The sequence below is a fragment of the Schistocerca nitens genome, chromosome 2 (assembly GCF_023898315.1).
Source record: "Schistocerca nitens isolate TAMUIC-IGC-003100 chromosome 2, iqSchNite1.1, whole genome shotgun sequence".
NCBI classification, from domain to species: domain Eukaryota; kingdom Metazoa; phylum Arthropoda; class Insecta; order Orthoptera; family Acrididae; genus Schistocerca; species Schistocerca nitens.
This window is the reverse complement of record NC_064615.1, coordinates 887,783,906-887,809,647: the sequence shown is the minus strand read 5'-3', so window position 1 is coordinate 887,809,647 and position 25,742 is coordinate 887,783,906. Positions and strand designations below refer to the sequence as shown.

Sequence of the window (25,742 nt, the reverse complement as noted above, 5' to 3'; positions counted from 1 at the left end):
TGCCATAATAATGAGTAATTTACATTTGAAGTCCCCCAGTATTAAGCTAAATGTTCAAGTACTAAGTGTCAACTGCAAGCTGCTGCTTGATGTGCCATTGACTCAACAAGTCGTCGAAAGTCCTCTTTAGAAATATTGAGTGATACTGCCTCTACAGCCATCCATAATTGCAAAAGTGTTGCCAGTGTAGCCTCTTGTGCACAAACCGACGTCTCAATTATGTCCCATAAATGTTTGACAGGTAGCCAAATCATTTGCTCAAATTGTCCAGAATGTTATGCAAACCTGTATAGAAACAACTGTGACTCGGTGACATGTCGCATTGTCATCCATAAAAATTCCATCATTGTTGGGGAACATGAAGTCCAAGAATGGTTGCAAATAGTCTCCAAGTCACAGAACATAAACATTTATAGCCAACAATCGGTTCAGGTGGACCAGAGGATCCATTCCATTCCATGTAAACAAAGCCCACAGCATTATGTAGCCACCGCCAGGTTGCGCAGTACCTTGTTGACAACTTGGGTTCATGGTTTCTTGGGGTCTGTGCCACACTCGAAACCTACCCTCACCTTTTACCAACTGAAATCAGTATGCATCTGACCAGGCCACAGCTTTCCAGTTGTCTAGGGTCCAACTGATATGGTCATAAGCACCAAGAGATGCGGTGCAGGCAATGCTGTGTGTTAGCAAAGGCATTTGCATCGGTTGTCAGCTGCCGTAGCCTATTAATGTCAAATTTCACTGCACTGTCCTAATGGATATGTTCATTGTACATCCAACATTGATTTCTGCAGTTATTTCACTCATGGTAGCTTCTCTGTTAGCAATGACAGCTCAGCTATATTTATAGATATGCCACTCCCTTGCCATGAGCACGAAGGGTAACTCACATGTTCCAGTGAAGTGAAAATAAAGCAGGTAACAAAACTTCTAGCTACCACCCCATTTCTCTCACCAGCTGTGTTTGCAAGGTGATGGAATGTATGATTCAGGCCTGGCTGGTATGGTGGCTCCAGTCTCACAATCTACTAACCACTGCACAATATTGATTTTAAGCACATCATTCTGCAGTTGAGCATCTTTTCACTGTGTCAACCCATGTCATGAATGGTCTTCTGCAAAAATACCAGACTGTGGCTGTTTTTTCGATTTGGAGAAAGCCTACAACACTTATTGGAGGACTGGTATCCTCCATACTCTCTATATGTGGGTTTTCCATGGCCGCATGCCCCATTTCCTTCAAGAATTTTTGAAAGACTGAGTTTGCAAGGTACCTGTGGGTTCTACCTTGTCAGACACCTTCATCTAGGAAAACAGTATGCCTCAGGGTTCCATCCTGAGTGTCGTTCTCTTTGCTATCGCCATTGACCTTATTATAGCTTGTCTTCTGTTCGGCATCTCCAGCTCTCTTTTCATTGACAATTTTGCCACCCATTGCAGTTCTCCATGGACTTGTCTCCTTGAGTGGCATCTTCAGCATTGTCTCGATTGTCTTTACTCATGGAGCATTGACAATGGCTTTCGCTTTTCCACTGACAAAACCGTTCGTATGAATTTCTGGTGGCGCAATTGGGTTCCTCCACTGTCTTTACATCTTGGCCTTGTTGCTCTTTCTCTTTTGTCTCTACTGCCCCATTCACAGAGAAATCAATGGAACTTTGTATAGCCACTTTGTTGACCAAGCAGCATTGAAATCACTTTTAAATCACCGCATTGTGTCCATTTGTGGTCTGAATAACAGAGTTTGCTTAAAACCAGTTCAAGGTTTTTGTAACATTCTTTTAAGTGAACGGAGTGTCCAACTGGTATAGAAGCATATTTATTGCCATTGTGTAGAAATACTGCTTTAAGGCTTCTTTTAGAAGAATCGATAAAAAGTCTCCACTCATCAGGAGCATATTCTATTTTGAAACGTGCAATAAGTCCAGGAACATCACTGCAAAACACCAGGTCACCTACTTGAGAAGAAAAATACAAACTCCTTTTCCCTCGATTGACACCAAGAAAAGGATTTACCTGGAGCCAATATATGTACCCAGAGCCAACAATGTTTATCTTTCAATCTAGATCCTAAAACCTCTGCCGATTCTTTAGAAAGGTCTAGGTCTCTAACAAAATTGTTCATTTCATATTGTGAGAATGGAATGGGATCAGTCGTGCCAGGATCATAGAAATCTCTCTCTTCTTCATTATCACCTTTCTGAGCTAATGGCTCGTGATCATCTATATCATCCAAAGAATCTGGAGGAGAGGGTATTGGTACTTCAGGTCCATGAGGAACAGGGCGAATGGCTGATTGAATGTTAGGGTAAGAAATGTCCTTTTTGTTTTTCAAACTGAAACCTCGTATGTTGCAAGAACAAAAATAGCAGTCATCACTACGATTTTTGGGCTCCCTCCAAATCATTGGTGTTCCAAAACGTAAGGACTGCTTTTTACGTTGAAACCATTGCCTCAGTTCTTCAACACACACTGAACAAACGTTGTGTAGGGCCCCAGGCTTATCTTGATCGTCTAACTTTATACTAAAATGGGTGAGATATACTTCTTCAACAAAATCGGAAATGTTTCTGTGTTGCTTTTTGACGGTATAGTTACCACAAATGTAGCAGAAGCAGTCTGGCGACTTTATACATCCTCTGGTAGCCATTATCCATTGCCCATAAAACAACTTCACAACACAAGGAAACAGTCACTACTTTAAAGCACTAATAACAACAACACGTGAACAGCACAGAGTGAAGAGGTACTGTGAACTGAAGGACAATAGCAGAAGCTCAATGCTTGGTGATGGTGGGGGAAGGGGCAGTGCGACAGACAGGCACTGACATGAAAATACTGCTGGTTTCTCCTAATTACTCTTTATTTTACGTATATCTAGTATAAAAATGGCTAAATAACAGTTTATGGAGTTCCTATAAACCAAAATTCAAACTCACTAGAGTGTTGAAATATTGAAGAAAGCTATATCTAGACAAGCAGTTTGTGAAATAACTGTATGTGATGGTATTTTTTCACTATTTTTCCCGAAAGCAGCGTTGAAAACAGTGTAAAAATCACTTCTTGTTGTTGTGGTCTTCAGTCCTGAGACTGGTTTGATGCAGCTCTCCATGGTACCCTATCCTGTGCAAGCTTCTTCATCTCCCAGTACTTACTGCAACCTACATCCTTCTGAATTTGCTTAGTGTATTCATCTCTTGGTATCCCTCTACGATTTTTACCCTCCACCCTGCCCTCCAATGCTAAATCTGTGATCCCTTGATGCCTCAGAACATGTCCTACAAACCAGTCCCTTCTTCTTGTCAAGTTGTGCCACAAACTCCTCTTCTCCCCAGTTCTTCAGCATTCTTCTGTAGCACCACATTTCGAAAGCTTCTATTCTCTTCTTGTCCATCTTTCACTCCCATACATGGCTACACTCCATACAAATACTTTCAGAAACGACTTCCTGACACTTAAATCCATACTCGATGTTAACAAATTTCTCTTCTTCAGAAACGCTTTCCTTGCCATTGCCAGTCTACATATTATATCCTCTCTACTTCGACCATCATCAGTTATTTTGCTCCCCAAATATCAAAACTCCTTTACTACTTTAAGGGGGGTAGGACGTCAAACGGGCCGACTTGGAGCAGGAGAGGCACCACAGGACATTTTATTTTCTACTGTCTATACTTTTACAAATAAATTCATAAAACTTTGTCAGCATGACCAGGAATGATTGACACTCATAGCAGTGGAAGTGCAAAAACATAACAAAATAATTTTTTTTAGGTATGAATAGAATGGGACTTTCAGGATCAGTAAATAATGCCCTTGAATATCTGAAACGAGCCTTCAAAAATAGCTTCAAGTACATGAATATATCACTCACTTCACCAAAAGAAATAACGTGCATAATAAAATCTTTAAAAACAAAGCATTCTAGTGGGTACGATGAAATATCAACGAAGTTAATTAAGGCATGTTCTTGTGAGTTTAGTACAATTCTAAGTTACTTGTGTAACCAGTCAATTATAACTCGGGCATTTCCTGACTGGCTAAAATATGCAGATGTTAAGCCTCTATTCAAGAAAGGGGATAAAGAGATACCATCAAACTACAGACCGATTTCACTTTTGCCAGCATTCTCAAAAATTTTAGAAAAAGTAATGTACAGGCAGCTGCTCAACCATCTGACCACAAATAACATATTATCAAGAACACAGTTTGGATTTCTGAAGGGTTCTGATATCGAGAAGGCTATTTACACCTACAGTGAAAATGTACTTAATTCCTTAAATAACAAATTACAAGCAGCAGGTATTTTCTGTGATTTGTCAAAGGCATTTGATTGTGTGAACCACAACATCCTTTTAAGTAAATTAGAATTCTATGGTGTCATGGGCAGTGCTGCAAAATGGTTCAAGTCATACCTCACCAACAGGAAACAAAGGGTGTCAGTGCAAGGGACTAGTGAATTAAGTCATCAGTCATCATCAGTTGTTGTTGTTGTGGTCTTCAGTCCTGAGACTGGTTTGATGCAGCTCTCCATGCTACTCTATCCTGTGCAAGCTTCTTCATCTCCCAGTACCTACTTCAACCTACATCCTTCTGAATCTGCTTAGTGTATTCATCTCTTGTTCTCCCCCTACGATTTTTACCCTCCACGCTGCCCTCCAATACTAAATTGGTGATCCCTTGATGCCTCAGAACATGACCTACCAACCGATCCCTTCTTCTGGTCAAGTTGTGCCACAAACTCCTCTTCTCCCTCAGAATGGGAAGAAATTAGATGTGTCCCACAAGGATCCATCTTAGGGCCATTGCTTTTTCTTGTGTACATTAATGATCTCTCATCAGTTACACTGCCAGAAGCAGAGTTCGTTTTGTTTGCAGATGACACAAGTATTGCAATAAATAGTATGTCAAGTGTAGTTCTAGAAAGATCTGCTAATGATATTTTCATGGATATTAATAAATGGTTTCAAGCCAACTCACTGACATTAAACTTTGAAAAGACTCACTATATGCAATTCAGAACCTGTAATAGGTTTCCACCCAGCATATGCATAAAATACGAAGAAGAGCAAATAGAAGAGGTTGACAGTCTTAAATTCCTGGGATTACAACTTGATAATAAATTCAGTTGGGAGGAGCACACCACAGAACTGCAGAAACGCCTTAACAAATCTGTATTTGCAATTCGAGTGTTAGCAGACATAGGCGACATAAAAATGAAAAAGCTTGCATACTTTGCCTACTTTCATTCCATAATGTCATATGGTATAATATTTTGGGGTAACTCTTCAAGTCAAACAAAAGTTTTCAGAGTCCAAAAGCGTGTAATACGTATTATTTGTGGAGTAAATTCACGGACGTCCTGTAGAAACCTCTTCAACGAACTGGGTATACTAACTACCGCCTCACAGTATATTTACTCATTAATGAAATTTGTCCTAAATAATATATCTCTTTTTCCAACAAACAGCTCAGTTCATACATACAATACCAGGAACAAAAATGATCTGCACAAGGACTTAAAAGTACTTACTTTAGTTCAACAAGAGGTCCACTACTCAGGAACACTCATCTTCAATAATTTGCCAGTAAACATAAAAAATTTAGTTACAAATAAAGATCAGTTTAAAAGGAGCCTGAAAGACTTACTAGTGGCCAACTCCTTCTATTCCATTGACGAATTTTTTAATAGAAACAAATGGTGTATTGTATATATTCATACTATTAGTATTGTTATTTCAGCTTTAAAAAAAATAATAAAAAAAGTGAGTAAAAAAAAATTGACATGTTCCACATCCACGAGGATCTCCTCAGCACGGATCTATGGAACGAAAACTAATCTAATCTCTAATCTAATCTAAAACCTTTTTTTCACTTACTGTTGGCTGCATTTGTTGCTATAGGTACATTTTTCTTCACAAGTAAGAGAGATTCTTTGATGAATTTTGCACAGCATACAAACCATACTTACAGGTGTATGAAACTCTAGAATTTTCCAAATCTATTAAAAACTGTGGTAAAAATTGAGATAATTAATTATAAAATTTGATTTTTTTTCTAAACATAATGTTTAAAACGTAACAGCTCATTCATTTTTTCATAAATTAAATAGATTCTAGAGTTTCAGACACCTGTAAGTACGGTTTGTATGCTGTGCGAAATTCATCGAACAGTCTATTATTTATGAAGAAAAGTGTACCTATAGCAACAAATGCAACAATAGTAAGTGAAAAAAGATGAAATTTCACATGTAAAAAAAATTATTTTGTTATGTGTTTGAACTTCCGCTGCTACGAGTGAGAATCCTGAATCCTTCCTGGTCATGCTGAGAAAGTTTTAGGAAATTAACTTGTAAAAGTATAGACAGTGGAAATTAAAATGTCTTGTTGTGCCTCTCCTGCTCCAAGTCGGCCCGTTTGACGTCCTACCCCCCTTAAGTGTCTCATTTCCTAATCTAATTCCCTCAGCATCACCCGACTTAATTCGACTACATTCCATTATCCTCGTTTTGCTTTTGCTGATGTTCACTTAATAAATTTGAAACATTTTTTATGTCGCAGACCTGTGCTATTGGTGGTAGACAATGTCATATTCTTAAGCTTGTAAGCATCAGTTCTTCCATCGATGGGACTGGCATGAAATTTGTGTCGTGACGAATGTAACGTAAAATGTGAAGACTTTCTGGTTAGATGTAATTTTATCATGATAAGTAGAAATGTCTTTTGGAGAAAAATAGGCTTTATTTGTTGACGAAACTGTACAAAGCCGAGGTGGCACTAGTGAGCAGTCATTTACGCTTGCGGCGCTTGGCGGGCGCGGCCCGGCGCGCCTCTTGAGCCATGCGGTAGAAAGGCTGCTTCTGAGAGTCCGACATTCGCCGCCACTCGGCGCCCGCGCGGCGTGTAATTTCGGTGAGCGGTGCGCCGCGCATGCGCATTCGCACGCTGCGCACGAAGTTGAGGAAAGGGCTGCGAGTCACGGGGCCCGCTCGGAAGCAGCGCGCCGATCGCTCTTTCCTACGGCGTTCACTTCCCTTGCTACGGCCGGCCCGCCTTGGCGCCATGCCTGCAACATCGGCGTCGCGGATGTTACGAAAATAAATATAACAGACAGAAGAAACGTTAGTAGCGATACGAAAAAATTGATTATAGCTAAATTCAGTATTATTTTTTGCCACATGCAGAGTTATTATCAAATCGGGTGTTATTTTCTGCCAGATTCGTTGTTATTTTCTGCAAATTACCTAATACATGTGACAGTCATTGTTATTTATTTACCAGATTCGGTGCATTTTTTGTCCAATTTAGCGTCTTTTTCCACTTTTGCTATCATTTTCTGCCAAAGTCGGTGTTGTTTTGGCCGAATAGTGTAATTCTATTTCTAAAAAATTTGGTGACCTTTTCGTCAAATTTGGTGTTAGTCTTTTACGCAATTAGATGTTATTTTTTCTAGACTGGGTGTTATTAATTGCGAAATTGGGTGTTATTTTTCCAAAATTTAGTGTGTTTTGCCAAGTTCGGTATTATTTTTGCCTAATTTGGTGTTATCTTTTGCCACATTTGGCGTTATTTTTGCAAAATTTGTCTTTATTTTTTGCCAAATTTGACGTTATTTTTTGCGAAATTTAGCGTTATTTTTCATTACTTTTTGCCAAATGTAGTGTTATTTTTTCCCAGAATCTATGTTCATTTCAGCTTAATTGACTGTTATTTTTTTGCCTATTTTTTTTGGAACTTCGGTGTTGCTTTTTTGCCAATTTCGGTTGGTTTTTTGGGAAGTTTACTAGTGTTTTTTTTCTTTTTACAAATTTGACGTTTCTTTGGTCATATTCGGCATCATTGTTTGCCATGTTCTGTGTGGTTTTTTTTTTTTTTTTTTGTTAACTTCTGTGTTGTTTTTTGACAAATTCGATGTCACTTATTTGCCAAATGTCACTTTATGTTTCTATTAAGCTTCGGGTGTGCAGTCACAAGAATTCTCCTTCTTCTAATATTTAGGCTGTATAACGCCCAGCCATCTTCAGAGTGAGTCACAAGTCTGCCACACCAGGTTTTCTCCCCCCCCCCTCCCCCCTGTTATTGTGATTTCATTCCCCTGCCCCATATGGGCAGGGGAGGGCTGTCAGCAGCACAATCCGCCGCTCTTTAGCCGAGTGACATGACAACTTAAAATAAGAATAAAATGTTACATACATAAGGCGATAAAGGGGAACTTAAAACAGAATAATGGGAGAAAATGGAGGTAAAAAATAGACTAACACAGAGACATTCATGGAGGACAGTTAAAAATGTCACCAGAAAGTTAAAAAAACACAGTTGGCGATTCTTCAAATCTCAGAGATGACACTGAATGGACATGCACAGGTTAAAAGTCGGCCACAGTAGTAAAACCACTCTGGAACAACACACTTAAAACAAACTTGGAGCACACACGACGAAGAATAAAACTGCCAGGCGGGACCTGCCGAGGGAAAGGGCAGAGAGGATGGAAAAAGAGGGGAGAGCAAGGGGCAGCGGGGGAAGCGGCGGGATGAAGAGAGGAGGGGCATCAGTGGGTACACGAAGAGGCAGGAGACACGTGGGGCGGGAGATGAAGAGGGAAGACAGGACAGGAGGGAGTGCAGAGACACTGAAAGGAGGCACAAGAGATGGAGGGGGAGTAGGAGGGGGAAGCCGCTCAGGAGGAGGGAGGGGAAGGAGAGGGAGCCCTGGGGAGGAGGTAGGAAGATGGGGTTAGAGTTGGTAGGAAGGGTAGATGTCAGGGCGAAGCTCATCATCCGGGAGGGGTAGATGGTGGAAGTTGCGTTGGGAAAGGAGATGGAGGATGTGGAGATGGAGAGAGGGTGGGACACACCGGTAAAGGTGCGGCAATTGGTTGGGGGTGGAGAGGAAGGGAGACACCAGGGGGTGAGGGGGATCAAGGCGGCAGACAATATATAATGTGCGGATGTGTTCAAGGAAAAGGAGAAGGTGGGGGAAGAGGATGAAGTCGTAGAGGATGCACGTGGGGGACGGAAGGCGGATGCAGAAGGCGAGAAGGCAAGGCGGAGCGCATTGCCACTCCAGTGCTCGCTTCGTTCCTTTATATTCGTGTACCGCACAACTGCGCATGCGGCCTCAGATGCAAATGCGCCAGAGACATTGGTCGGCGGCAGAGGCGTGCACAATGCGCGAGTTACATCTATGACTCCGCAGTCGATCTGTGTTGGCATGTCGATATATCATTGTGAGCTGCACTGTGACGAGGTCTTCGTGAGTTTATTACACCTAGTGCTGGATTCCATGATTTATCAAGGTTGAAACCACTATCTCTATTAATTAAATTCGTCGTCAAACGAATTTCAATTGCCTCCTTCACTATCGAGGCCCCAAAAAGATGATGTAGTTCCCAATATTTCGACGTTGTCATACAACATACTGTGACCAGTGTCAATACAGTGTTCTGCCACTGCCGACTTGTTAGGTTGCAAAAGTCGTGTGTACCCCCGGTGTTCTGTACATCTCTCTTGGACAGTACGAATTGTTTGTACAATGTAAGAAAGGCCAGATTTACATGAATTTTGTAAACTCCAAATTTTCGTAGCAGCAAATCATCTTTGACGGAGCCCGCGAGTGCAGCTGTCTTGGGTGGAGGACGAAAAATCACTTTTACTTTGTGTCTGCTGAGAATCTGTACTATTTTTGATGAGAGGCTACCCACATATGGCAGGAAGGCCATCGATTTAAAGGTTTCTTCGTCTTCTTCTGCTTCTTTGTGGCCTCTTTCGGTTTCATGTTCAGTACCTTCTGTATTTGCTGTGGGGGAGTACCCATTGTCTTCAAACACTCTTTGTAAGTGGGAAAGTTCATCTTGCAGACTGCTTTCGTCCGAAATCCCGGCCGCGGTGGCCGAGCGGTTCTAGGCGCTTCAGTCTGGAACCGCGCAACTGCTACGGTCGCAGGTTCGAATCCTGCCTCAGTCATGGATGTGTGTGATGTCCTTAGGTTAGTTAGGTTTAAGTAGTTCTAAGTTCTAGGGGACTGATGACCTCAGATGTTAAGTCCCATAGTGCTCAAAGCCATTTGAACCATTTTCATCAGAAATAATATGCGCTCTGTGAGTCAAAGTTCGGAGAACACTCATCGTCTGGGCAGGATGGTGGCAGCTATTTGCACATAAATACAAATCCTTGTGCGTCGGCTTCCGATACACTCCATGTCCCAAAGTGCCATCCTCTCTGCGTCGAACCAGAACATCCAAGAATGGAAGGCGTACCTCCTTTTCAATTTCCATTGTGAACTTTTTTGATCATGGAGGAAGTTCAGATATCTTAAGAAGTCTTGCAAGTTATCTTCACCATGTGGCCAAACTACAAAGGTATCATCAACATACCTCCAGAATACCGAGGGTGTCAAGTCAGCAGATTCAAGCGCCTTCTCCTCGAAATTTTCCATAAATAAATTGGCCACCAGAGCGGATAAGGGACTACCTATGGCGTCTCCGTCCATCTGTTCAAAAAATTCGTTGCTAAATAGGAAGTATGTAGAGGTCAGAACTTGTTTGAATAAAGCTGAAATCTCTTTGTCAAAACTTCTTTCAATAAGTTGTAGAGATTCTTTATTCACAAAGGTTCCCCTTCCAGGCACTGAAAATGAAACCGAAAGATGCCACAAAGAAAGCAGAAGAAGACGAAGAAACCTTTAAATCGATGGCCTTCCTGCCATATGTGGGTAGACTCTCATCAAAAATAGGACGGATTCTCAGCAGACACAAAGTAAAAGTGATTTTTCGTCCTACACCCAAGACAGCTGCACCCGTGGGCTCCGTCAAAGATGATTTGCTGCTCCCAATATCTGGAGTTTACAAAATTCCATGTAAATCTGGCCTTTCTTACATTGGACAAACAACTCATACTGTCCAAGAAAGATGTACAGAACACCGCAGGTACACACGACTTTTACAACCTAACAAGTCGGCAGTGGCAGAACGCTGGTCACAGTATGTTGTATGACAACGTCGAAATTTCGGGAACTACATCATCTTTTTGGGTCTCAATAGTGAAGGAGGCAATTGAAATTCGCTTGACGACGAATTTAATTAATAGAGATAGTGGTTTCAACCTTGATAAATCATGGAATCCGGCATTTGGTGTAATAAACTCACAAAGGCGTCGTCACAGTGCAGCTCACAATGATATATCAACATGCCAACACAGATCGACTGCAGAGTCATAGATGTAACTCGCGCATTGTACCACGGCCGCCTGTAATACAGGCGGCCGTGATTGTACACGTCTCTGCCGCCGACCAACGTCTCTGGCGGATTTGCATCTGTGGGCACATGCACAGTTGCGTGGCACACGAATATAAAGGGACGAATGGAGCACTGGAGCGGCAGTCTTGCGGCTCACTCTGAAGATGGCAAAACTTTATACAGCCGAAATATTATAAGAAGGAGGAGGAGGAGAATTCTTGCGGCTGCACACCCGGAACTTAATGGAACACTCTTTGCGCCGCCAAAACCTGTAGATTCACGTTACTTTACTTTTTTGCCAAAGTCGGTGATTTTTGTCGGATGCAATATATGCTTTTCCTAAAATCTTTGCTTTTTTCCTTATTCTACGTTATTTTTGCTACATTTGGTGTTATTTTTATCACATCAAAATTCGTTACTCAGGAAATGAACTGTTAGTTTAAGATTATACAGAAACCTAAGCCTTAAGGAGATTAGTAGTCAAAATGTAATTTTAAAATCGGGTAACTATCAGTTACGAATATTAGTAAACTGCGTTCGTGAGATTTAATGATAAAAATATCGCGGTATCTCGTAAAAATCGCCGATTTTATGTTGTTTCGATAAAAACCGCTTATTTAGCATCATTTTTCGCATTATCATTTTCGGGCAATTTTCCAGTCCCTACACGTTAGTCACCTTACCAAAGCCACGCACATGTTGATTACACTAGTCAACAGCCATTTTGCATCTGGAATGTGATACATCAAATAGCATGTATTTTGGTGTGTAGAATCCGAATATACCTTTCAAAATGTTCTAGCACGACCAATTTTTAAGTTTTTATAGGTTTTTTTATTTTTCGTATGCAGTATTTCGCTTTTCGCTGTTCTTCTGTTTTGATGTTTAATTTTTTGGTTCAAATTCAAATGGTTCAAATGGCTCTGAGCACTATGGGACTTAACATCTGTGGTCATCAGTCCCCTAGAACTTAGAACTACTTAAACCTAACTAACCTAAAGACATCACACACATCCATGCCCGAGGCAGGTTTAGATCCTGCGACCGAAGTGGTCACGCGTTAATTTTTTTGTTTTCGATTTGCAGAGGAGAGCTAGAAGATCTACTAATCGTTAGTAAATGGTTGGTGTGATAATCTAGTGGTGCGAAAGAGATCATCAGTGAGTATTTCCTGTGAAAGATAGTGTAAACTTTTTGTGTTTAAAACTTACACTAGGGAAAATGGCAACTAGTAAATCTCATTGCTATCTAAACCACCCCAACAACTTTTGTTATGCATTGGTAAATTCACTCCAAAAGCCCAAAGAAAACCAATCATTGATTTGGTTAAGAAGGCATATAAATAGTATTTTGTTTGTCCTGTTGGTGATCAAGATAAAAGTTTTGCACCTCATATTGCCTGCATAAGCTGTACTACAATCTTAACCGAGTGGTTGAAAGGAAAACACTGAGCCATGTCACTCAATGGTTTGTGGGGGTTAAAGGGACCAGACTGCTACAGTCATCGGTCCCTGTCATTCAATGCTCTGATGGTGTGGTGTGAGGCTAATAACCATTATTTAGACTGTTACTTCTGTCTTACAAATATTTCGGGACATTCAAGCAAAACTAGACATAAAATAAAGTATCCAAATGTATCTTCAATGCATTTGCCTGTGCCCCATGATGAGGGGTTGCCTGTTCCTGTCTGGAACTTGGAAGTCACAGAACCAGACACCATGTCAAGTGAATCAGAAAGTATTGAACATATTGAAGAGTACTGGCCTCAATATCATGACACTTTGCCTCAGCTCTTTAATCAAAAGGAATTGAACGATTTGGCTCGCGATCTAAAACTTTCGAAACATCAAGCTCAACACTTGAGGTCGAGACTACAACAACGGAACCTTCTAGTTCCAAGGACATAAATTTCCTGTTTCAGATCAAGAGGTGCTTCCTTCGCTCAATATGTATGCAGTATTCAGTGTCTGTATGTAGAGATGCCAATAGCCTGACGATGCAGCTAGGTGTACAACATAATCCACAAGAGAGACGACTATTTATAGAATCCAGTAAAATCAGTAGTACTGTATAATGGCAATGCATTTCCATCGTTACCTTTGGCTTACGCAACAGACATGAAAGAAACTTATGAAACCATGGCTTTGCTGCTAGAGGCAATCAAATATAAGGATCATGAATGGCTGCTTTGCTGTGATTTAAAAGTTGCTGCACTCCTTACAGGTTTACAGGCTGGATTCACGAAATTCTGCTACTTTTTGTCCCTTTGGGACAGCCGTGACACCAAGAACTACTATAGCCTATAAGGAAGTCATATGTTCCTGGAAACGTAAATGTGAACAATACACCATAAGTTGAGCTCGTTAAAATCATTTTGCCTCCACTTCATATCAAGTTGGGCCTTATCAAGAACTTCGTGAAAGCTCTGGATACAGAAAGTGAGGCCTTCAATCACTTGAAGGAAAAGTTTCCTAAATTAAGTGACACAAAGCTGAAAGAGGGAGCATTTGTTGGACCACAAATAAGAAAATTTCTGAAAGATCCAACCTCTGATATCAAACTCACACATATCCAATTAGCTGATTGGTCTTCTTTTAATGTAACTGTGAAGAGCTTTTTGGGTAATAGAAAAGACAAAAACTATGCTACTATTGTGAATGATCTGTTGGACAACTTTAAGAACATGGGGTGTAGAATGTCGCTTAAAATTCATTTTTTACATTCTCACCTTGATTTCTTCCCGGAAAATTTGAGAGCCGTAAGCGATGAGCATGGTGAACGCTTTCACCAAGACATTCTTACCATGGAACACCGTTACCAAGGCCATTGGAACCCTTCAATGATGATGGCTACCGCGGGGGTCTTGGTAGGGAGAGTGATCAAACGGCAAAACAAGGAGAGCTCCGTCGTCACATTTTTCAAAAACCAAAGACGATTAAAGGTGAAAATATCTTCTGAAATAAATTGGTCGTTATTTGTTGGCATCATGCCCATGTAATAGCATTGATTTCAAATGTTCTGAATGTGTATTTTGGTTTGACTTAATTGTGTCAATTTTCGTCCGCAGCTCGTGGTCGTGCGGTAGCGTTCTCGCTTCCCGCGCCGGGGTTCCCGGGTTCGATTCCCGGCGGGGTCAGGGATTTTCTCTGCCTCGTGATGACTGGGTGTTGTGTGATGTCCTTAGGTTAGTTAGGTTTAAGTAGTTCTAAGTTCTAGGGGACTGATGACCATAGATGTTAAGTCCCATAGTGCTCAGAGCCATTTGAACCATTTTTTTGTCAATTTTCGCTATTACCATTTTTTATTCTGCTGTGTATCTTGAAATATGACGTCATAGAGAAAAACTGATTTTACCAATGTATTCAGCACCCCAAAATTAGGTAAATCCACCCATTTACAAACCAGATGCAGAAAAAAGTTTAAATTTGTTAACTTGTGTTATAAGTACCCACTAAAAACCTATTCGCACTAGACTTTAGTGGACTGTAAGGAGACGTCACCGTCCAATGGTGGCATATTCACACTAGTCAACACAACGTCACTTGGCTTATTCCCGTACAGAACTGTGATAGCGAGGTTATGAGATTCCATCCGTAATACAAATCAAAATCAGAATTAAAGATGAAGGACACGATAATACCAGTTCCAAAGAAAGCAGGTACTGACAGGTGTGAATATTATCAAACTATCAGTTTCGTAAGTCAGGGTTGCAAAATACTAACACGAATTCCAGAATGAAATTTCCACTTTGCAGCGGAAAGAGCGCTTATATGAAACTTCCTGGCATATTAAAACTGTGTGCCGGACTGAGACTCGATCTCGGGACCTTTGCCTTTCGCGGGTAAGTGCTCTACCATCTTTTTCTTTTTTTTCTTTCTTTTTTTTGTCTCCTTTTGTTCCCTTTCGTTCGTAGCATCTGCTCGGGGTGAACGTCTTAAGGCACCCGTTTATGTTCGTTGTTGATCGATTAACTCGGTTTTTTTATTACAGAGGGCAGCTAACCCTCTGACCGAACATGCTGAGCTACCGTGCCGGCTATATGTGAAACGCTTCACGATTTTGCGTGTCATCCTTGCGCAGAGGCCATGCTAATCTTCTCTGTATCGTTACAATTTTAGTATATGTATCGCCGAATCGAGTACGACCGTCTGAGCTACCCAAGCACGACTAAGGCCCCTCTCTCACAGCTTCAGTTGTGCCAGTACCTCGTCTCCTACCTTCCAAACTTCACAGAAGCTCTTCTGCGAACCTTGCAGGCCTAGCAGAATTCTTTGCAGAAGAACAGAGTAACTGGTAGAAGCAAGAAGGAAAGAACGACGATTTGGTTTAACGTTATGTCGACATCTAGGTCATTAGGGACGGAGCACAAGCTCGGACTGTGTCAGGGATGGGAAAGGAAATTGGCTGTGCCCTTTCAAAGGAACCATCCCGGCATTTGCCTGGAGCGATTTACGGAAATCAAGGAAAACCTAAGTCTGGATGGCTGGAGGCGGATTTGAACCGTCGCCCTCCCGAATGCGAGTCCAGTGTGCTAAGCCACTGCGCCACCTCACCCCGTCTGGTAGATTAGTTAAGATAGATCAAGGAAAGGCAAACATACTTTGTAGACTCAGAGAAAGCTTTTGACAATGTTGACTGGACTGGAGTACTTGCTTTGAAATTCTGTAGGTAGCACAGGTAAAATATGGGGAGCGAAAAGCTATTTACAACTTATACAGAAGCCAGACAGTGTAAGAAGTGTTGAGGAGCATGAAAGGGAAGAAGTGGTTGAGAAGGGAGTGAGACATGGTTTAGCCTATGGTTTAGCCTATCTCCGATATTATTCAGTCTGTACACTGAAAAAGCAGTAAAGAAAACCAAAGAAAAATTTGGACTACAGATTAAAGTTCAGAAAGAAGAAATAAAAACTTTGAGGTTTGCCGATGACACTGTAAGTCTGGAAGAGAGAGCAAAGGACTTGGAAGAGAAGTTGAAAGGAATGGATGGTTCAAATGGCTCTGAGCACTATGGGACTTAACATCTATGGTCATCAGTCCCCTAGAACTTAGAACGACTTAAACCTAACTAACCTAAGGACATCACACAACACCCAGTCATCACGAGGCAGAGAAAATCTCTGACCCCGCCGGGAATCGAACCCGGGAACCCGGGCGCGGGAAGCGAGAACGCTACCGCACGACCACGAGCTGCGGACGAAAGGAATGGACAGTGTCTTCATAGGAGGATAGAAGATGAACAGCAGGAAAAGCAAAACAAGGATAATGTAGTTGAATTAAATCAGGTGATGCTGGGGGAATTAGATTACGAAATGAGACACTTAAAGTGGTAGATGAGTTTTGCTGTTTGGGCAGCAAAATAACTGATGATGCCCGAAGTAGAGAGGATATAAAATGTAGACTAGCAATGGCAAGAAAGGCGTTTCTGAAGAAGAGAAATTTGTTAACATCAAGTATAGATTTATGTGTCAGGAAGTCTTTTCTGAAAGTTTTTGTACAGCGTGTAGCCGTGCGTGGAAGTGAAAAATGGACAATAAACAATTTAGAAAAGAAGAGAATAGAAGCTTTCGTAATGTGGTGCTACAGAAGCACCCTGATCATTAGATGGGTGGATCACATAACTAATGAGGAGGTAATGAATAGTATTGTGGAGAAAAAAAATTGTGGCACAACCTAACTAGAAACAGAGTAGGTTGGTAGAACACCACCAATTTAGTATCTGAATTATGAGGGAAGTGTGGGAGTAAAAATCGAGGAGGGAGACTAAGAGATGAATATAGTAAGCAGGTTCAAAAGGATGTAGGTCGCAGTAGCTACTTGGAAATGAAGAGGCTGGCACAGGGTTGAGTAGCATGGAGAGCTGCATCAAACAGTATTCGAATTGAAGACCACAACAGAAATGATACAGTTTATTAATGGCCAAAGCAAAATTCATAACCGACGTAATTGACCAAATTTTTGTGGTACAATGCTGAGAAGTATAAACATTTCAAAATATCGACATTTATATTTTAGAGAAAATATGAATACGAACACATCAGACAATATTTAGTACGCAATACATAGAGACTTTTTATATAATCCATTGTATTCTCTTATACCTTTTAAGCATCATACCAAACTAGGTAAAAAAACAACTATATTTTTCTACTGCAATAGAGGCAGAATGCTGACCTAAATCTTTCTGCGCATTCTGGTATCTGGCCTCTGTTTTTTGTAGAATACTTATGAAAAAAATATGCTGGTCGTCATGGAACATTTGCACTGTATCATGAAAACAAAGCAAACGATAAAATAAAGATAAAGAACCAAAAGACATGCGCAAAATCCACTATTATAATAGGAGCAAGTGCGCTATGTCAACTTTAGGTTTGGTGACTTGCACCACAGTCCCGTTTCCGCGTCTGCCAATCATCTTTTAGTTGTTTCCATTCACGTATCATGGGAGCACAAACAATTAATCTGCTTTACAACCACTACATTCAGTTATTATGACAGACATGAGTCAGTTAGGCTCATGGACAGCCAAGAGGGCCGCTTAGGTAGCAAACGGACTCTCTTTAAATTTTGATAAAACACTGTATATACAGTTCCGTACAGTAAATGGCACAACTCCAGTAATAAATACAGACTTTGAACAGAAGTCTGTAGCTAAGGTAGAATTTTCAAAATTTCTAGGTGTGTCCATTGATGAGAGGTTGAACTGGAAGCAACACATTGATGGTCTGCTGAAACGTCTGAGTTCAGCTACGTATGCTATTAGGGTTATTGCAAATTTTGGTGATAAGAATCTCAGTAAATTAGCTTACTATGACTACTTTCATTCACTGCTTTCGTATGGCATCATATTCTGGGGTAATTCATCGTTGAGTAGAAAAGTATTCATTGCTCAAAAACGTGTAATCAGAATAATTAATTGCTGGAGCCCACCCACGGTCATCCTGCAGACATCTATTTAATGATCTAGGGATCCTCACAGTAACCTCACAATATATATATTCACTTATGAAATTTGTTGTTAATAATCCAACCCAGTTCAAAAGCAATAGCAGTGTGCATAGCTATAACACCAGGAGAAAGGATGATCTTCACTATGCAGGGTTAAATCTGACTTTGGCACAGAAAGGGGTAAATTATGCTGCCACAAAAGTCTTTGGTCACCTACCAAACAGCATCAAAAGCCTGACAGATAGCCAACTAACATTTAAAAATAAATTAAAAGAATTTCTAGATGACAACTCCTTCTACTCATTGGCTGAATTTAGATATAAATTAGGGGGGGGGGGGGGGGAAACAACAACTACTTAAACATTAGTGTCATGAAGTATTTTGTGTAATGTAATATCTTGTACAGACATCTTTTATTAACCTGACATGTTCCACATCATTACGAAGTGTCGTATTCATGATCTATGGAACAAGTATTAATCTAATCTAATCTAATCTAATCATTAGACCCTCTGACCAGTGCACAAAACGTACTGCATACACTGATGAGTCAGACATTATGACTACCTGCTTTGGAACGAAATACGTTACTGATTCTGCATATCAGAGATTCGACAGTTTGCTACTAGGTTTCTGGAGGTATGTGGCATTAGGCGCCCACGCACTGGTCATGTAATCCGCTTAAATAGCTGGCCGCTGATTTTCGTACACAGTAATGCCAATAGTGGGACAAAGAGAATGTTACCCACATTGCATTGTTGCCAGATTTACGCAAGATGACGGCTATAGATGTGGCGAGTTGTAGCAGTGTGTCTTTGAAAGAGAGACATAATCATCTTACAAGCCACCAGGTGTTGAAAACACAATCGCAATGGCTATGCCACTCTCACAAGTAGTGTTGGTTCTACAGGTGGTCACAAGTACCGTTAACGATATCCATGTTAAGCTTTATAATTCGAGGTATGGTATTGCTTGTGAATGATATGTTTTCCACAAAAATACTGTGACACTGAATATAGAGGTGATAATGGGTTGTGTATTAACACACCGACAGTGCAGGTACAGATCACCAGCAGTTTAAGCTCATAATAAAATCACGGAATTTAGAAAGTGATTCAGCTAAGGAACACACTTTGAAGTCGGTATTTGCAACTCCCTCAAGCCGGCCACTGAATATTTCTCCAGTATTTGTAACGCGTTCTATCTCGATTCCATGCGTAAGTTGTGCTATGTATCCACTTATTTATAGGTGATGGTTGACTGAGAATAATCACATACAGGAGATGGTGTGCTATGTGATGAATCATTTTTTAAAAAATACAACGCTAGATTGAGGTCATAAGAAATTTACACTAGTTTTTCAGATCTATACTGTTATGCTTTCTGGTAGAAATGCTGTTTGCGATTTGGAATCTTTCGATTCACCACATATTTGGTTTAGGTCCTATGGTGATATCTTTTAATGATAACAGCCACTAGTGAATCATGTTTGTGACACTCTCACATTTCGAAATGATTTACCCTTTCTGAACCTATATGCAACATTAAAATTCACCGCAGTTTTAGACAGTCCCTATGCATGTTGTAACTGTTCCTCAGACTCTGCCCCACCATCCCTGCAGCTTTGTGCATGTGATCGCTCCAATTTAAATCGGAACTGAGAAGAAGTCGGAGAATGCTATATCTACCTCCTTCTGCAACCCATGCAGAAACAGGTTGAGCTGAGGTAATGTGACAGGGCTATGTTTTGAACACTCGGTGGAAATCGGAACATATTGTCGTAGGTCCACCAACCGTGTAGAACGTGTAATGTCAGCGCCAAACGAAGCCTGCTCCTGCAACATGAGGCACTATAAAAGACAGTAAAAGCAGTTGCGGAAACTGGGAGGAGGACAAGGATTTGGTACTGCATTGAGGTGCATGTCCAAACTACATACAAGTACTGCAGTCTGAAGGAGATCTGTGTCTCTTAGGGTGCATCCGCGTTTGTAAGCCAACATTCTCTCTCTATCATGTACCACCCAACAGAGATTAAAAAACTTCGAACTATAAAAGCTTCGCTAATTCTGCTCGACAGAGAAGTCGGTATAGATATATGTATCTAAAACAAATACCTTCTATGTGCCAGCATCGAGCGTATGTGCTGAACCCTATTAAATATACAGGTATTGATCCAATCAGTCACCTGCACAGACCAGTGTAAAGTGTCACCGCCTGTGAGGTAGGAGGAGGACCATATCCCACAGACTATACTATCAGTCGCAAGAAAAGGTCCCTATGTCCCATGTCATTGTTTGAAACATTGTTTTTTTCTACTGTAACATGTCCAAGCAATGTATGACACAGCTTTGTACACTGCCATACATTTTGTTTTCTTCTCCACCAAGACTTTGAGGTTTGTGTTAGGTTCTAAACTGACATTAACATGTTTTGAGCCATTGACTCAGAAAGAAAACTAGACATCACATGGTGTAAATTATGTTGTTGCTGCTGCTCCCACAACACACACACACTGAATGATTTTAAATAAAAGACAGTCCCAATATATGGAAACTAGAAGAAATTTTGCGGTGTTGTGGAGCATCTCCAAACAGCTGTCTGAAGGTGATTGATGGCCTCTACATTTAAACTCATCTTTCATACCGACAGGACAGCTGATGGCTCAGTGTTCCATTTCTATTTATTCCTCATATTGCAGTTATGTACACGATCATTGTTTTGGTGCTAACCTTCCCCAGAGGGTATTGCCCCTCCACCAAGACTCTTCCTCCATCTCAAACAAGTGAAGTCAGTCAATAATTATATGGTAATTAACAGCATGGGATGGAAAAAAGTCATCATAGATTTACTGTAATAATAAACATCACAGTTGATAGTGCAATCAATTTTAGCAATTTTACCATAATTTCAACACCGACCAATGACACGGCAGCACGCCCCCCAATTTCTGTATCATCACTAAACCGCCTCTCCACTACTTTGTGAGGATCATATACTTGATTGCGAATGTAGGAAGATGACTGTGCAGTACGTTCAGTCATTGTTAATTCTCAAACATGTACATCAAGTATATCAGATAGCGATCTACATATTTCTAGCACTTCGATCATAGTGCGTAATTTACCGGTTTCCCTATGTGGATGGATGTCACAGAGCATTCTCGCATTCTTGGGATAAAGTTAGAGATTGAAAGATCTCCTTGCCTTACCTTTGACCAAACCTCCCTGCGGCACTATCACTGATTTAATCTGCCCTTGGCCAGAAGAAGGCCGCTACATTTCACGTCCCATGAACGAACAGAGTGAGCCAAGTCCGTAACTGCTGTTCTGCACCAATCTTGCTCATGGTACTCATCTAAATGCACAATATTTCTCCAGATGCGCACATGTCTAGGAGGTTGCAAAGGTGTATAGCACCCACTGTTCACATCCGATCATGGTTCAGAAATTATACTATGCTCGCATCAGTCCTACACAATGATCGTTAGTAACAGAGAATGCCTCTTACAAGAAAACAGACAAAAGCTTATCTATGGTGTTTGACATGTGAAATTACACATTATGCCACCATCAACTCCATAAACAGGACATCTGAGCAGATGTACGAGAGCTGCACCAAAAGTAAGGTTCCCAATGAGCTACAGCCTTGAGGGAAGGTGCTAGGCTAAATCTGACAACAGTGCCGTGCGCAGTGGTTCCCCTACTCTTCAGCCTGCCCATCTGCAATTCGCTATGTCGCTCAGTGTTGGCGTGGCAGCCGTCAGAGATGGAAGTGTTGATTGCCGCTCCCGTCAAGTGCGAGGTTCGAGCAGTAATCTGATTTCTCCATGCAAGGAAGTTACTGCCCGTGGAGATTCATCAGCAACTGACTGAGGTTTATGATGAAGAGTGCATGTCTGTTCAGCACGTCCACAAATGGTGCAGGGTTTTTTGCTGAGGGTCGCACAGAAAGTTCATGATGAAGAACGGAGTGGAAGACCGCCGGTTCCAGATGCGATTGTCCAGAAAATCAACAGTAAGCTGCTCAAAGATCGGAGGGTCACTGTCTGCGAACTTGTTGAACACATTCCTGATGCTTCCCATGGCACAATTGAAAGAACGTTAACAGAAACGTAGGGTTATCGCAAGGTGTGTACTCACTGGGTCCCCCAGATGCTGACTGATGGACTCAAGGAGCAACACCTTGACTGTGCTCCCGAGTTCCTTAAACAATGTGAGGGGGAAGGCAACAAGGAAAAGTTGCTGGACTCTATTGTCAAGGGAGATGAAACATGGGTGTTTCATTACACCCCCAAAACAAAACAATAATCTCAGAAGTGGCGTCACTCCTGTTCACTGCCACCAGAAATTCAAACAAACGCGTTGAGCGGCAAAGGTTATGGTGACTGTTTTGGAATCGGGAGGGGGTACTCCTCATCGATTTCATGCAACCTGGGACGACAATAAACTTAGACAGATATTGTGAAACTCTGACCAAACTCCGGCGAGCAATCCAGAATCACCAGAGGACGACTGAATGAGGGAGTAGTGCTTCTTCATGACAACGCTCGACCCCACGTCGCTCTTGAAGAAATTTGGGCGGATTGTTTTGCCCCAACCCCAATACAACTCGGACTTAGCCTCCAGTGATTATCACCTCTTCCACAAGCTAAAGGAACACTTCGGTGTCAAACGCTCCAAGAGCGACGATAAAATCTGAGCAGAGATCACATGCTTCCTCAGTAGGTTGGTGGGAGACTTCGACGACTTAGGAATACAAAAGCTGGAGCACAGTCTTCAAAAGTGAGTCGAAAATAATGCAGACTATGTTGGAAAATAGACAAAAGTATAAGCTTCTCAACGATGTATAAATTAATAACAATAAACAATTATTTCTATTTGTAAAAAATATGGGAACCTTACTTTTAGTACCACCCTGATATATACAGGGATTGCAGTACCTCATAAACACGTGTCGCTAACTTAGAATCACTGTAGGTATGAAATTTATGACTCGATTTTAAGCCCAAGTTGTGGCAGGGGAATGGAGTATGTTGCACAAATCTTCGTTCATGTAGAGAAAAGTGCTGAAACAGGACGGACATGTTTCATCATCATCACACAAGAGATCAAAGTCCTCTAATGACTGAGACATCTGCTGATAATGATCACAAGTAGATACTGCTCTAAGTCACACACATTGTTGTATGAGTCGAACGCAGGATGTGCCACACAGCTAATGCACCCAGACACAGCAATGGGAAAAAATAGTTAAATGACCTACAACAACATCAGCCTCTCGCTCTAGAATGCATCATAAGTCTATCATTAAATCATGCATCGTTACAACTCCATCTCAACCGATCACTCCATCCACTTTCTGTCATCCTTTGATACAGATGCAAGTAAGTTTAGAAGCAGGTGGTTCTCTTTTACCCAGGAAAGCATCAAAGACAGCATTCAACTCACATGTACCATTATTACCTCACTAGACATACATTACAATCGAGCCATACATCAGCTGTTTGCCAGCCGGGGTGGCCAAGCGGTTCTAGGCGCTACAATCTGGAACCGCGCGACCGCTACAGTCACAGGTTCGAATCCTGCCTTGGGCATAGATGTGTGTGACGTCCTTTGGTTAGTTAGGTTTAAGTAGTTCTCAGTTCTAGGGGACTGATGACCTCAGCAGTTAAGTCTCATAGTGCTCAGAGCCATTTGAACCATTGGAACCAGCAGCTGTTTGTTAGCTGACGCCGCATGGCTTTGATTGGCAGAGAGTACAGAAAAGAACATTGTAAATACTGTGTGTTACTGTTCGAAACACCTTGTCAGTCCTGCAGAAGGTCAAACACACGATCCATTCTGTAGTTGTATATTGCAGTCCTACAACGCTCTTTAGCTAAGGACACATAACATGTTAAACATTCTGTTCCAGTAGTCTTATCGCTGTCAACGAAAAAATGACTGTTTCCCTAGTTCCTGATGCTTCCATGTCAACTGTTTCTCATATTCCTCTGGCTTCCACACACAAGAATTGTTCTACACCAAGCAGAAGACAAGGGAGTACTCTCACATTCTGGCGTATTTTTTCCCTCAAAATATACCATATCTGGCCACGTCATCATGAGATTATCACATCTCGCCACATATTCTAAAAATTGCCTGTAAGTGTTGTAGTACAGTTGTCAACACCTAGCACAAATGAACTATTTTTTTTCTGGTCGGGCAATGTAGTATGGCACTGTATTCAAACGCATCCAACAACATATTCTACAGTTGCAATGCATTTGCTCTCTTTTCTGTACATCAGTGTATCACAGAAGGTTTACAGGGAAGGCAGACTAAAGTGCGCGTCATTTATGTTGGCGGCCGAGTTTAGGTTCGTTCTGCGCATCTGACATCACAAAACACAGTCAGCCAATGAACAGAGAACGACGTTGCCAGATCTCGACTGCAGAGCAGAGCACGGACGAGTGTCTTTAGTTTTAGAAATGTTCAGTCATAAATAAAGTAATAGAACAAAAGCAATGTCTTGATAGCAGACTTTCTTTTATAGAAAGTTTGGAAAAAGCATTCTTTATACAAATTGCTTCATATTCTATTAATTAATTAAACCAAACAAGCAATAAGACTCCTAATTCAGGCGATAGCAAGGAAAGGTGTTTGTATCAATCCCCCGAACCGCTTTTTCGCAATAAAGAACAGCAGTAATTGTTTATTTCCTATTGTACTTCGACGAAGTGTGAGTAATTCATAGTCATACCAACAGTGTTTGTCAGTATTTTGCGTGACATGTTAGACCCCTCATGGAGTTGCATTGTAGGGCGAGCTGCGGTGGCGTAACGGTTAGTGCGTTGGATTAGTGAGCAGAAGGTGAATAGTTCAAACCTTGTGTGGGCCTTAATATTTTCTTTATTTAAAAACAATATCGCAGTGTCTTACCTCACGAATTTTATTCGTTTGAATGCAATTTTTTGAAATTTCTAGTGCTTTGTCTCTTCATTAACCCTTTCGCTGCTGCAGACACGTGCTCCCCGCATTCCGCGCTGTGCGCGATTTTGTCATCACTGCACTGCTCGCCTGTGCAGAGACATGGTGTTCCCACTGCTTTGACACACTTATTCGATTTCACAAAAACTATTTGGCCCAAAAATTAGATTTTTACACACCTTCTTGACTGATACCTTCCCCCCATAAATGACTTAATTTTGTTTCGATGCTCAACCCAGTTATTGTGCAGCATTAAATGTAGTAAACCATTGAAGAGTTTGCAGAGGTTAAAGTCCATAGTGTATACTTTCCGTATGGTCGATTTTAGTTGCCACAATGTTGAGAATGAATTGTGGACAAGATAACTAAATTTCATATAAAATTTACTGTATAACAATATCTCATTTAATTTAAGTACCACATAGGTGTCGTATGTAATATTGAGAAATATTCCGTCTTTCGCGACTATAATAAAAGTTTTATTTACACCGGGCGCGTTTGGCTTTATTTTAAAGCACTTCAATCAATCAAATTTTATATGAAATTTAGGTATCTTGTCCACATTTCATTCTCAACAATGTGGCAACTAAAATCG

General features: G+C 41.1%; 1 non-coding gene across 1 annotated transcript; it reads right to left on the bottom strand.

Moving 5' to 3' along the window:
• Nucleotides 1-15,270: 15,270 nt before the first annotated feature.
• On the bottom strand, nucleotides 15,271-15,377 carry LOC126237725 (U6 spliceosomal RNA). The gene has a single exon (XR_007545181.1). It is a non-coding gene; the product is annotated as a U6 spliceosomal RNA (small nuclear RNA).
• Nucleotides 15,378-25,742: the final 10,365 nt, after the last annotated feature.